At 42.0% G+C, this 14,144-nt stretch overlaps 1 protein-coding gene across 4 annotated transcripts in view; it reads left to right on the top strand.

Moving 5' to 3' along the window:
- npas3 (neuronal PAS domain protein 3) overlaps positions 1-14,144 on the top strand; it is a 377,381-nt gene that overhangs the window by 95,070 nt on the left and 268,167 nt on the right. The gene's annotated exons all lie outside the window — the stretch shown is intronic.

The raw sequence follows: 14,144 nt of genomic DNA, 5'->3' as shown, positions 1-14,144 counted from the left end.
CCAGGTAATTAATCCAAAGTATCACCCAGGGTTAATGTTCTGCATCCAAAAATTGCATTTCATTTAGTCATTTTCTGGGAATTGTACATCTATTTTCCACAGGTCAGCAACAAGGAATTTACTATGCCATCAAATATTATTTTGAACTAACTAGAAAAAACGAACAAAGCATCATAACACCCAAAGTGAATGTGGGCCTTCTGCTCCACCATCTCCAATTTGCCTGAAAGTTTCATGGTTCAAAGTCTGGGCAAAGATGTTTGCTGTGAAACTTTTTACATATATTGAAAAAATACACGTTTTCAAGATATGTTTTTGAAAAATGGTCTTGTTCCAGCATTTTTTTTACACTTTGACAGTTGAAGCAATTTTTGAACATGAATATCTCAAAAACTATAAAAAATAAATGCCTGAAATTTTCACTGATCTTTCTTACCATTAAAATAAACCAGGATCTGTAATGTTGGACCAATAAATAGGAAAATCTATATTTGAACGCACACTCATAAAAAACACAAAAAAGTAAACAAACCATCCACGTATTCACATCCGCTTATCCGGGACCGGGTCATGGGGGCAGCAGCCTGAGCAGAGCAGCCCGGGCCTCCCTCCCTGCCCAGAACACCTCACCCAGGAGCCGCCCAGGAGGCATCCTTGTCAGATGCCCGAACCACCTCAACTGGCTCCTTTCGATGTGGAGGATCAGCGGCTCTACTCTGAGAAAAACAAAACTGCTATTTAACCTTTTATGCTGGACTGAGCAAATATAAGTTCAGTGACAAAAAAAAATATTAGTGCACAATTCTAGGATTTCCAGATAGCGTGCAAATTATAACTGCAAAAATAATGAACTTTGTTAAATATGTAACTATTTTTCCTTTTTGAGAACTACTCTACCTTCCATTTGTAAAACCTACTGGAAGTCTTATAATGCAGGTTAAGAGACCTCCAGGGCAGTAGGATAGTAGTAGAATAGGTCACTAGAATAAAACTTCTCCTCAGATACAAATAGACTACCTACTGAAGTTTTTGTTGTTGTTCCACAATTTGTTATATATAAGATAAGATAAGATAAGATAAGATAAGATAAGATAAGATAAGATAAGATAAAACTTTATTAATCCCTCGGGTGGGTTCCTCTGGGAAATTCGGTTCCAAATAAGCACAGCACCGACAGAAGTTATAGAGTTACAGAATATTATATATATATATATATATATATATATATACACACACATATATAAATACAAAGACATATATAGATAAAAATATACAAAGGGGATAAATAGAATAAATAGGAATAAAATAAAAATAAAAATACAAGTGGATTGCACATTTCAAGTATGGAGTCTATTGCACCGTTGACTATTAACAAAAAGTATTGCACAAAGGTAATTGCACAGTGAGGTGAAGAGGCACTACAGCTTAGTTGTTCCCCCCTCCTTTGTCCTCCTGTTTCCCCTCCCTCTCCCCTCCAGAGAGGAGTTAAACAGTCTGATGGCATGTGGGACAAAGGAGTTTTTAAGTCTGTTGGTTCTTGTCTTGGGGAGAAGCAACCTGTCGCTGAACAGGCTCTTCTGGTTGTTTATGGCCGTGTGCAGAGGATGCCCAGCATTGTTCATAATGTCCAGCAGTTTCTTTAGTGTCCTTTTCTCTGCCACTGTCACCAGAGTGTCCAGCTTCATGCCGACCACAGAGCCAGCCTTCCTGATCAGTTTTTCCAGCCTGGATGAGTCCTTCTTTGCTGTGCTGCTCCCCCAGCACACCACAGCATAGAAAAGTACTCCAGCAACCACCGACTGGTAAAACATCCTCAGGAGCTTCCTGCAGATGTTAAAAGACCTCAGCCTCCTGAGGAAGTACAGTCGGCTTTGGGCTTTTTTATACAGGTGCTCTGTGTTGCATGACCAGTCCAGTTTGTTGTCCACCCACAGCCCGAGGTACTTGTACTTGTTGACCACCTCCACCTCCTCCCCCTCTATCTGAACCGGCAGTGGACCTGCTCTGGACCTCCCAAAGTCCACAACCAGTTCCTTAGTCTTTGAGGTGTTGAGTTGCAGGTGGTTTGTGTGACTCCATGCGACAAAGTTCCTCACCAGACTTCTGTACTCCTCTTCCTGATCATCCCAGATACACCCCATGATGGCTGTGTCGTCTGCAAACTTCTGAATGTGGCATAATTCAGAGTTGTAGCAGAAGTCAGAGGTGTACAGGGTGAAGAGAAGTGGGGACAGCACAGTTCCCTGTGGTGCTCCTGTGCTGCTGACCACAGTGTCAGACGTGATGTCCTTCAGCCTGACGTACTGTGGCCTGTCGGTGAGGTAGTCGGAGATCCAAGTGACCAGGCAGGGGTCCACCTCCATCCTGTTCAGTTTTTCCAGAAGCAGACAGGGCCGGATGGTATTAAAGGCACTGGAAAAGTCAAGAAACAGGATCCTGACCGTGCCTTTTCCCCCATCCAGGTGTGAGTGGGCTCTATGCAGGAGGTACAGGATGGCATCCTCCACTCCGACACCCGCCTTGTAGGCGAACTGTAGTGGGTCCTGGGCATGTTGTACCTGTGGTCGGAGGAGGTTGAGGAAGAGCCGCTCTAGAGTCTTCATAAGATGTGACGTCAGTGCCACCGGTCGGAAGTCATTCAGCTCATTGGGCCGGTTCCTTTTGGGGACCGGGACAATGCAGGATGTCTTCCATAGGGCGGGCACTCTCCCCAGTCGCAGACTGAGATTGAAGACTCGTTGTAGCGGCTCCCCAAGTTCAGCAGCACACGCCTTTAGCATCCTCGGACACACCTTGTCTGGACCTGCTGCCTTTCTGGGGCGAAGCTTCCTCAGTTGTCTCCTGACCTGATCCACTGTGACACTGGGAGATGATTGGAAGGAGGGGGGGGGAGATGTCTTGCTGTTGAGAGAGGGATTGGAGGAGGGGGGTGTCATCATAGTGTCAGGAAGGGGGGGGAGCGAGGGAGGAAGGAGAGTGGGGAGAGGGCTCTGTAGTAAAGGTGAGGGTGAGGGTGGGGGGGTTGTGGGCTGGTCAAACCTGTTGAAGAAGTTGTTGAGTTCGTTTGCCTTCTCCACAGTCCCCCCCACTGTGCTTTTCTTGGTGTTGTGGCCTGTGATGGTTTTCACACCATTCCAGACCTCCCTCATATTGTTCCTCTCCAACTTCTGCTCCACCTTCCTCCTGTAGGTGTCCTTTGCTTCCCTCAGGCAGCGTTTCACCTCCCGCTGTGCTGCTTTCATCTCCTCCTTCACTTTGCTCCTGAAAGCCTTCTTCTTCATGTTGAGGACAGCTTTGACTTCCTGTGTTACCCACGGTTTGTTATTAGGGTAACACCGTTAGCAGGGGCGACCGTGTCCACACAAAAGTTGAGGTAGTCTGTAAGACAGTGTGTCGCCCCCTCTATGTCCTCACCATGTGGGCTCAGAAGCACATCCCAGTCTGTGGTGTCATAGCAGTCTCTCAGAGCATCCTCCTTTTCTGGGGTCCATCTCCTGATGGAGCGTGTTGTGACAGGCTGCCTTTGGACGAGGGGTGTGTATTGTGGCTGTAGGTAAACCAGGTTGTGGTCTGACTTCCCTAGTGGGGGGAGGGGGGTGGCTCTGTATGCATCTCTCACATTGGCATACAGTAGGTCAATTGTCCTGTTGCTCCTTGTGGGACAATTCACAAACTGGTGAAAACAGCCAGAGTAGAATCCAGTGTGGCATGATTAAAGTCTCCAGATATAATGATGAAAGCCTCTGGGTTTTGTGTCTGAAGTCTTGCTGTAACTGTGTGTATTTGCTCACAGGCAGCTGTTGCGTCGGCCCTCGGAGGGATGTAAACACACACACAGATCGCGTGACTGAACTCCCGAGGTAGATAATATGGCCGCAAGCTAACAGCTAGCAGCTCCAGGTCCGGACGGCATACCGAAACTTTAACGGAGACGTGGCCGGGGTTGCAGTATCTGTTGTTAACGTAGACAATGAGTCCCCCACCCCTGCTTTTTCCGCTGGCCTGCGTGTCCCTATCGGCTCTCACGGATGTGAAACCGCATAGGTCTACGTTAGCCTGTGGCGTTAGCTCGGTTAGCCACGTCTCCGTGAAGATAAACAAACTGCACTCACGGTATAGTCGGTGGTTGTTCAGAGCACACAGTTCGTCCATTTTATTCGGTAGCGAGTTCACGTTGCCCATTATCACTGTCGGGATTGATGGTTTGAATCGCCTCCGGTGATCCGCTCTCCTCGCTCCAGCTTTGCAGCCTCTGTAGCTCCTCTTTATCTCAGCCGGGATGTTGTGTCGCATGCCGGTCTGTCCCTTTGTTCTTAGTGCCAGCAGCTCCGCTCTCGAATAGATGAAGAGAGAACAGAGCTACTTGGAAAGGCTGCCGTCACTCCAGCGCCATCTTGGAATGATGAATTAACAATGACAGTTGAAAGAATATAGCCTTTTCTTCATTTTTCTGTCTAAGAAGTTCATATAATAAAGTATTCCACATGCTCTATTTGAATTATTGTGAAATTCAACTATATGTCATTGAGATATTGTCACAATTTGGCTTTTGTAATTTTCATTAGTGTGTGCTTAAATATGAAACTTTGCAGGATGACTTGAAAGCCAAAATCCAGACATTTTCTGATGTGTCTGTACCCAAATGACAGATTCTGATTGATTTTGATGTTAAGAAATACCAGTGAAACTTTCAGGCTTTTATCTTTAATAGTTTTTGAGATTTCCATGTTCAAACATTACCTCAAACATTACCTCAAATGTCAAAAGTGCCAAAAATCATACTGGGAGTGGGTCAACAGACCACTTAAATATGTGTGTATATATATATATATATATATATATATAGGTGTGAATGTGCGAATGAATGTGAGTGCGAATGGTTGTCTGTCCCTGTGTGTTGGCCCTGCGACAGACTGGCGACCTGTCCAGGGTGTACCCTGCCTCTCGCCCTATGACAGCTGGGATAGGCTCCAGCGCCCCCCGCAACCCTGAAAAGGATAAGCGGAAGCGAATGGATGGATGGATGGATATATATATATATATATATTCGGGGTGCAACGATACACAAAATTCACGGTTCGGTTTGGTTCGATACTTTGGTGTCACCGTTCGATATTTTTTCGATACAAAAAAATGTTCATGCCTTTTTAATTTGTCATTTATTAAAATTATAAATATATATTTTAACTCAAAAGTACAGTTTTTAAATTTAATGTTGCTGAAACAACAAAGGGATAAAATAATAAATCTATCTGATCGAGAAATCACTCATCTTTGGAAAAGAGAGTTTATTACAGAGAAATGGCTCTTTCCAAAATAAAAGCTATACTATACGCTTCTTCTGGGCTATATTCTCAGCAGCATATTAAACATATCAGGTCCCCATAAGGAGAATCATGTGCTAACGGCTGTCTAAATGACTCGGGTAAAGTTTGTAGCATGCGTGCTTGTTGTTTTTGTCTGCTTCCACTTTGCACTAGGATGCTGTCGGAGTAAATGTGCAGTCATATTCGTTGTGTCCCCACTAGTGCTGTCAGCGTTAATCTCGTTGAAATGACGTTAACGCCACAACACGGCAAATCTCCGTTAACGAGCTACCGCGGATCGCCCCGTGCGTGGGGCTGGACGGCCAACACGTTAACGAGCTAACTGCGCTAACACACTAGTTCCCACCAATTGAGCATTGCGTGGCCCATTCAACATACTGTTTTACTTTTGTCCATGACGCGCTTACCTTCAGGGTCATACTTCACATGAAAACCAAAATAGTTCCAAACGCCAGATCTGAATGAGGGTGGGGGAGGTTCAGTTTCGGGTAGCGTTGAGGTAGTTGCCATGTTGCAACGAGCTTAGCTTCTGTCTTGCTAGCTTGCGCTGCGCTCAGTGGATCTGCACTCGACAGTGCACCCTAGGCGGAGTAGTTGAACGCAGATCCACTGAGCGCTCAACACAGACAGCATCGTCAGAAGGAAAGTTGATAAAATAAATTACAAATTTTGTATTGTTCGATACATATGCGTACCGAACTGAAAGCACTGTATCGAACGGTTCAATATCGATACGAGTATTGTTGCACCCCTAATATATATATGTGAGTGTGTGTGTGTGTTGAAAAGTATATGATATATGAAGCTACAATTTCACAGCAATTAGCTATGGACCTTAACATTTTCAGGCAACTGGCTGGGCACAAAATGTTCTATAAAATGACCCTAAAGTCAACACAGAAGAGACAGAACAGTTTCATTAATGTCATTACTCCTGCAATGCATCAGTTTGAGTTGGTGTTTGTGTTATGTTGGCATCATACCTTCATACTCATCTTGTAAAAAGTATCAAAGATCATAATCTATATGTAGCTTTGCACCTTTTTAAGTCCTTTGATTTTCGATGCAAACTACCTGTTTTTGTTTTTATGACATTGTAGCCGTTTCTGGTTTTCCTGGTTCTGTTTTAACCAGATAATGTTAATTTTAAAAAGCCAACTGAAGCCAATGCAGAAGTGTCTTAAACTGGCATTTTTTTTCTTGGCCGACTCATTTCATTGCTCAAATAAATCTGATTGTATAGAAGTCAGGGAGAAAACCAATATTACAGGCTTCACTTCTGTGTGAACTAAGACGTCAGTAAACACTTTCCTGATGGGATTATGGTCTAAATCACTAATTTCAAGCCTTATTTAATATAGCATGACAGTGATTTTTTTTAAGTTACAGCCCTCTTAGAGTTAAAAAGGAGTGTAACAGCCCATGCTTCAGGTTGTATTGACAAGGACTGTCAATCACTACCATATGAGCATACAGTGGTCCTCTTTTTCGTCTTACTTGACACACACTCCACTAAAGCTCTGAGATGGTAATGGTTCAAGGTGGTTAAATAAAGGCTTCAAGACAGGACTTCACTAATTGGTGGTTCCCAAATTGCTGCTTTTATATAAACTGCTTAAAAAGCTGCAACAGCAAATTCATAAATGCTGTCTATATATGTGAGTATGAATGTCAAAGCTCAGTCTGATTATCCTCGTGTGTTTGTGTACTGCCATAAAACTGCATTATTCTTTTTCGATAGTTCATCCTCTCCACCCTTCCCTCTTCTACCGTCTTTGTAAGTGAGCAGTGAGAAGAAGGGGATTTGACACCAGGAAGTGAACTGAGGCCTGGTGCATTGTGTCTCGAGTTCTGTGTATTATTGTGTGCGTGCGAGTGGTGGATTACAGTACTGGAGAATAAAGGGGGGATTTGTGTCGGAGTCGGGCAGAGAGCTGAAAGGAGACGGCAGTTAATAGCTCATTATAGGATGGGCTTAACACCATGTAGGGCTTCTAGAAACACCAAAAGTTCGGCTTGACAGTAAATGACAAATTTAAACGACTCTGTGCGTTTCAGGCAGTTGTAAAATGAGATGTTTTTATTTATACATAACCCAACATCAGGATTTTACTAAACTGTTAAAAGTAGGAGAATGAAAGGGGAATAAAAAATGTGTCTATTTGACTTTGGTTCTTGTCTATTAATTTGTATATGAATGTATATATGTCTGCTGAGCTTGTGTGTATGTGCTTTTTTAATCTTAAATGCACGCGTGCTTGCGTGTGTCTAGAAGGTGAAATTGAGATAAATGGTGTAGGAGCTGGGTGGCCCTTGATATACATTCCACCTGTCGTCTCTGCTTACAGCTGTATTCATGCGGTTGTGTGTATGTGTGGCAAGACACTACCACACAAGGTTTGTTTGGTGCAGTCACTTTAATTATGTGCATGTGGGAATGCGTATTTGTATAATGTGCACACCTCTGCTTGAGCTTGTGAGGTTGTGTGCGTGTGCTGCTGTTGCATGTGTTTGTTTTAACTGCGTGCATGTTTGGGTGTGGAAATAAGCAGAGTGGTTGTAAACTAAAAGAGACAGGTGTACCGAGGAGAGTATGTGCATTGCAGCCATTCTCACTTTCCTCTCTTAGAAACACACACACACACACACACACACACACACACACACACACACACACACACACACACATACACATACACACACACACACACCAGGGAGATGGCATTCAAAAGATATAAAGAGAGTGTGTAAATGAGGAGAGAGAATGTGTTTTCAGTGTTGTGAGACAATAAAAAAGAGGAGAAACTGGAAGGACAGAGAGGTAGTTTGGCTGAATTCTGGTCCGGTAAACCATCGACATGATGAAGCCACATGAAGCTGCTTGGCTGAGTCTGTCATCCTAAGAAATATAACAGCAACAGTACCCAAAACAACATACAATAGCAACAATCTCCCTAATAAAATGCATCTCTTGCCTGTTGGGTATACTTGTCTGTGTTCACCACCTCCTGTCGACTCCTGCTATTCATAAATGTGCCACGGTATTCATTCAGAAGCACATTGCTTATGAATGTAATCCAGCCAGCAACTGTGTTTCACCTGGGTGAGTTATAAAATGACAAGTGTACACTGTTGTTTCCTCCTGGCTTTCTTTGTTGTTATGCTGTACCGGGGGATTTTGAAATCCCAAAAGTATGATTTTAAATACTGAAAAAAACCAAACCCCTCACTGTATTAATCTATAACAGACCACTGTTATGTTTAGGTTATTTACTGCAGTGTGTGCCCTCTGGCAGTTTGTACTGGTGGAACATGAAGATGGTAAACAGTAACTAGTGAACAGTTTCAGTTTTTTGGATGTAGTTTGTTTTCCTTTGATAAAGGTGAGCCAGGCAACATGTTGGAATCTATTGTAGAAGGTAGAGATGTTTCTAATTCATACCTTCAGCAGTTTGAATATTGGATTGATGAAACAGTCCAAAAACAAGAAAAACAAAGAGAAAAAGTAACACTGTGGTACCGGCCGCCCACATAGCTGCACTGAATAGAGTTATGCATCAATTGGATCTTGTGATTACATGCAAGACTATTCGTACACAACCAATATAAAGCAGAGCCATTCATTTTCTGTATCATCTACATCTGGCTGATTTTGCAAGATCTGTTCCACTCTTCACCTTGCCGATTTACAACATCCATTAGGAAGGGCACCACAGTCCAGAGTATGGCAGCTAGCTGTCAAAGACATCAGTGATTGAGGACATTTAATCATTAGTTTTATAAAGACTACAGAAACCTACTGGTCATCTAGTTGAAGGACTGATGAGCTCACGCCACAGCGAGCCATCTATTGTCTGCCCCTTCCACTTGAATTCAAAAAGATCACTACTCATTTTCCTGTTGCTGATTAGAATTGAATCAAATTTAATCACAGTGATGACCTAATGGGTCTTCACCCAAACTGTACTCAAAGTCAAGGTCAAACTTGTTGCTTTAGTTGTGATGGATCACGAGTGGGATGAGCTAAGTCGATGCTGTTCTGGCTCACCTATGCAGAATATTCATAAGAAATGTATGGGAGGTATGAAGAATGTAGCTACTACAGTGACGATGAGAACAGAATAATGCAAAAAGTAGAGGCAACGTAAACATACATGGTGAGCATGAATGAAAGGGACTGTATGACAGAACCAGGCAGATTCAGATAGAGAGATTCAAGTTGTTGCAGGTGTGCTGCTCCGCCCCTGCTCTGTCCTTCAAAATGACAGCTCTAAAAACACATTGATCCTCCTTCGCCTCCTCCTCTCCTGTGTGTTATCCCCCTAAATTTTATTCTCCCTCTTCCTTGAATCCTTCTCTCCATTCTTCATCTTCTGCCACTTCACATTCTTACTTTCCTCTCTCTCTTGGACCTTTTCTTCTCTCAGTCTTCACTCCTGTGTCTGCTTTCCTGTTGTATGTTCATTTATTCTTCCTCCTGTGTCTTTTCCACACTTCTTTTTCTGTTTTTTCTTTCTCTCCTTTTTTCCTTCTTCCACATTTGGTCATGTTCTCTCTCACATCCTCTATGACTCCCAGTTTTTCTTTTTCTCCTTGTCCTCCTGTTATTTTCTTATTTTCCCACTTCACTTTCCTATCAGTTGTCGACCTTGTTCAGTGCCGTACCATTTTCCTATTTCTGTACTCCTCATTTTTCCTTCTTTCTGTCCGTTTTTCCATTTTTTTCTTTCTGCTTCAAAACATTATAAATTATATTTCCCCTTCCTTTCTTTTTTCTGTTACTTTCAGAATTAAATGTTTTATATTTTCAGTTTTTGTTTTAATTTTTTACTCCTTTCTTTGCTCTCTTAGGTCATTTATTTTCCTTTTTTTTGTGTGTGTTTTTCTCCTTTTTTTGTTAATTATTCCCAAGCACAAACTTTCTTTCCATACTTTCTTTTCAGATGTTTCTTTTACACATCTTTTTTTTAAACCTTTTCTTCTAGTATTTCCTTTGTCTACCTCTTTTTTCCTTTTCTTGTTTCCTCCTCCTTCACTTCCTTTCTTTCTCCCCTCCATGACTTCATCCCTCCTCCATCACTTACTTTTCGTATAGCTTTCTTCCTTATTTTATCGCTTTCTTTCTCCATAACTTCTCTCCTTCATTCGTTTCTTCCTTCCTTCCTTGCGACAAGTTCACCTTGTTTCCTAGTCTGTGTCTGAGCAGTTGTGTGACGTGTTCTGATGTTAGTTGGGGGGTTTTTTCACTCCCATGTCGCATGAGTCAACTCCTGGCGTGTCGCTGACTTTGTTCAACTGCCTCTCTTTGATGCCCCTCTTTCTCTCACCTTGCCTTTCTTTTCTAACCTACTTTCTCCTTCGATTTTTCCCTCACTTCCCCGAGAACACAATATAGATTCTTCTCCTCTCCATCTCTGTCTTTTTTATTTCAAGGAGAGCAACCCAAATTCAATAATTTAACTCTTTCTTCTTTGTCTTTTATTTTTAATATATTTTATCATCTACCTGTGTCTTTGTCTGGCAGGAAACATGTTAATAATGGATTGTATAGATTTAGACATGGGAAAAGGGTGTGTGTGTGTGTGTGTGTGTGTGTGTTAGAGAGAGAGAGAGAGCGAGTGAGCAAGAGCAGAGATCTTTTGAAGTCGTGATGTGATGTTTGTAGTCCAAAAGCATTGATCTTGAGACCCATCTGTCTGATTGTCACTGAAATCAACAGTCAGAATGCTTGATGAGGTTTGTTTGAGAAGAATCAGCAGGATGAGTTTTAGCTAATATTGCCTGAGACCTTGTTTACCTTAAAGAAATCAAACGGAGATAGTAAACATTTAGAACCTTTGGCTCTGGGTTGCAGCTTTTTTTTTTTTTTGCATATTATCAGTTCTTTTTGGGAAGATTATTAAAAACAATTTCCATTCTTGCTATATTTGTATTAATGCAAGTCTAGACCAGCCTTATTTGACCTGTTAGTACTTTTTTAAAGATGAAACTCAGATTTCAGATGTTGAGGGAAACTTTGAGGTAAAAAAAAAAATCTTCTTCAGTTTAGGCTTCAAGCTTTGCCAGTGTTACTTTAACTGAGGATTATAAGATGATGGGACTCAGTACTGTGGGTTGTATCCACTCAAAATATAATGTTCCTCTTTTTTAACGGCACTTCCGATGCACTGGTAGAAGAAATACAGAAATAATAATATCACAAGCTACATTCAAGAAGTCTCTGAAGTGCATAAATGTCTTCAACCCAGAATGCTCTGCAAACCCCTCATTTGTTCATATATTGCTATAAAACAAAGTTTGTAAAATTCTAAAAAGGTTAAAATTCAGTATTTGGTTTGACCACCTTTGTTCTTCAAATTAGTCTCAACTAGGCAAGTGTTATTGTAAATTTTTTAATAGTCTGCAAGGACTTGAAAGACTATTCAAAGCTCCTCTTTGGATGTTGGGTATCTTTTCTTCCATTCTCTGTCAGGATGATCCCACGCTGCTTAAATAATGTTAAGGGCCAGGCTCTGGCAAGGCAAATCCATGACGGTGGCATTACACATTAAACATTCTTATTACTGCACTGGAAGTGTGTCTGAGATCATTGTCGTGCCAAAACCTGAAGCCACTACCAATCAGACGCTTTCCAATATTGCACGATGGATTAAAATCTGACGTTTCTTCATTTATGTTTCCAATAGATTTGATAGGATCCTAACACCACTGGCTCAAATGTACCCCGAAATGTTATACAGATGGCCACAGACACCCACTGTTGTACCTCTCTCATAACCTCCTCTGAACATATTGATGACAATTTGACCTACAAGACCAATTTTCGTTGATTTTTGGTCCAGTTCTTATGTAATGTGGCATGTCACTGGCTTGTCTCCCTGTATCTCTTAAGAATGACTTCTTGACAGCAACCTTTTCATTGAGACCGCTTCCGATGACGTTCCGACCAACAGAAGACGGATCAGCTGAAGGGCCAGATGCAGCTCTCAGGTCATGTGTCTGGTCTTTGCTGTATTGTTTTTTTCTGTTTCTTAAGGTCATGACTTTTCGAAACTGTTGATCTGCTGTAGATGGATTTCAGACCTTTCACTTCTTTTGTCCTCCACTTGTCCTCCTCTGCAGGCCATGCTGAGATTGGGCAGGTTTTTGGCTAATAGCTCCTTGTTGGAGCAAAAATACTGTTTTATGCCTGTCAAAGTTTGTTATTGTTGGCATGTTTTAGTTAATCCCTTGACTTGGGTAACTTTTTAATGCATAAACAGCTTAAATTAAAAAAAGGTCATCTAAAAATGATCAGGTATAAGGGCTTGACTGAAAATGAAAGACGATACGAAAGCCTGGAGGACTGTTGCTCAAGACCACTTAAAACAAATTCCAAGAAAGTCTGGCTCCTTAAAAGAAAAAACTGAAGACTGACTTTTGCACATTAAATCTCTTGTCTTTGAATCACAGCTATGCAAGGCATCTTATAATAATATGCTTCCCTGTTCTAGTGTTTGTATTACCTTTCCTGTGGAATATCAGTTTGTATCTGCTGTAGCAGTGGAGTGCAGTATTTACACAGCACCACAATCTAACCTACCCATCCATTTTGATTACTGGCAGCTTCACTTTTACAAAGCAGTTATTGTCACCACTGGGCTTACACTGTACCTGGAGGATAACACCACAAAGCAGCATGCAGATAAACATCTGAACTCTTTATTTGGCCTCTTTAGACTCTCAAACACATGTGAGCCTGTCAGCGAGCATCACTCTTTATTTTCACAAATCCCTCAGTCCTCTCGCACAGGCCTCAGCGTGTAGCTCATCTTTGACATGTGATGTACCGGAGAGGCAACGCGTGATGTGGCTTTGTCCCAAAGCACTCTGAGAAAAACTGCTGAAAATGACATCTTTTTTAAGATTTTTGACAAACGTTCAATAGCATCTCGGCTCCTTTCTCCCCATCTCTTTTTCTCACAAGAACTCCCTCCTCTCCTCATCTATCCGTCTTCATAACAGCAAATCCCTCACCTCATTGGACAGCTACCCACCTGTGGCGCCCGCAAAGAATCGCTCAAATCTCGAGCAAACAAGCCAGCATTCTTATTCACACTACATCTATTTACTTTCGCTTATATTGGGGCTTTTGTTTACAGTGAAAAGATTTGACTTTCACCCTGTCTTCACCTGCCTGCGCTGAGCTGCTGCTCGCTGTTGCCCGCGGCACTATTTCAGCATCGCACAGGTTCGTTACTGCAGCGAGGTTTCCCCCAGAGAAAGAAGGAGCACTAGAGAGACACAGTGCACATGAAGAAAACCTGCTGTTTTGCTCCATTAGAGTGCCTATAGGTGTGTTTTAAACTGTTTAAGGAGAGGAGGGAGTATCCTCACAGCTTTTTTGTTGTTGCTGTATATAGTTACTTCAGTTGTATTAATGTTGAGACAGTGAGAGGCAAAGGAACTAAGGCTCATAGGATATTTGTTTCCTTCACCCACAAAACAGATTCACTCTTTGTTACTTTAAGAAATAAATCATCAGTCATACCTATCAGTGTTATTTGAGGTGCTTTTGGAGATTTGAATTCTTGCAGTTTTTAAAGGATCTGAATTCACTTTCTCTCTAATTTAAATTCCACAGAACAGAATCCATGCAACAGACCTGTTGAGCTGAAGTGTAGTTTAGCATAATTCCACATTAAACAAACGTTCTCCTTGTTTGTTTTACAAATGAGAGTAGTCTATGGTGTTGCCGTTGTTAAATTTAACCTAACATAGCATACAAAAAGCAGCCTGCTGTTCACCTTGATGTGCTGCGCTTTCTTCAGAGGAGGA

This window comes from Perissodus microlepis, chromosome 19 (assembly GCF_051167445.1).
Source record: "Perissodus microlepis isolate ML-2025 ecotype Zambia chromosome 19, ASM5116744v1, whole genome shotgun sequence".
Lineage (NCBI taxonomy): Eukaryota > Metazoa > Chordata > Actinopteri > Cichliformes > Cichlidae > Perissodus > Perissodus microlepis.
This window is presented reverse-complemented; position numbering and strand designations above follow the sequence as displayed.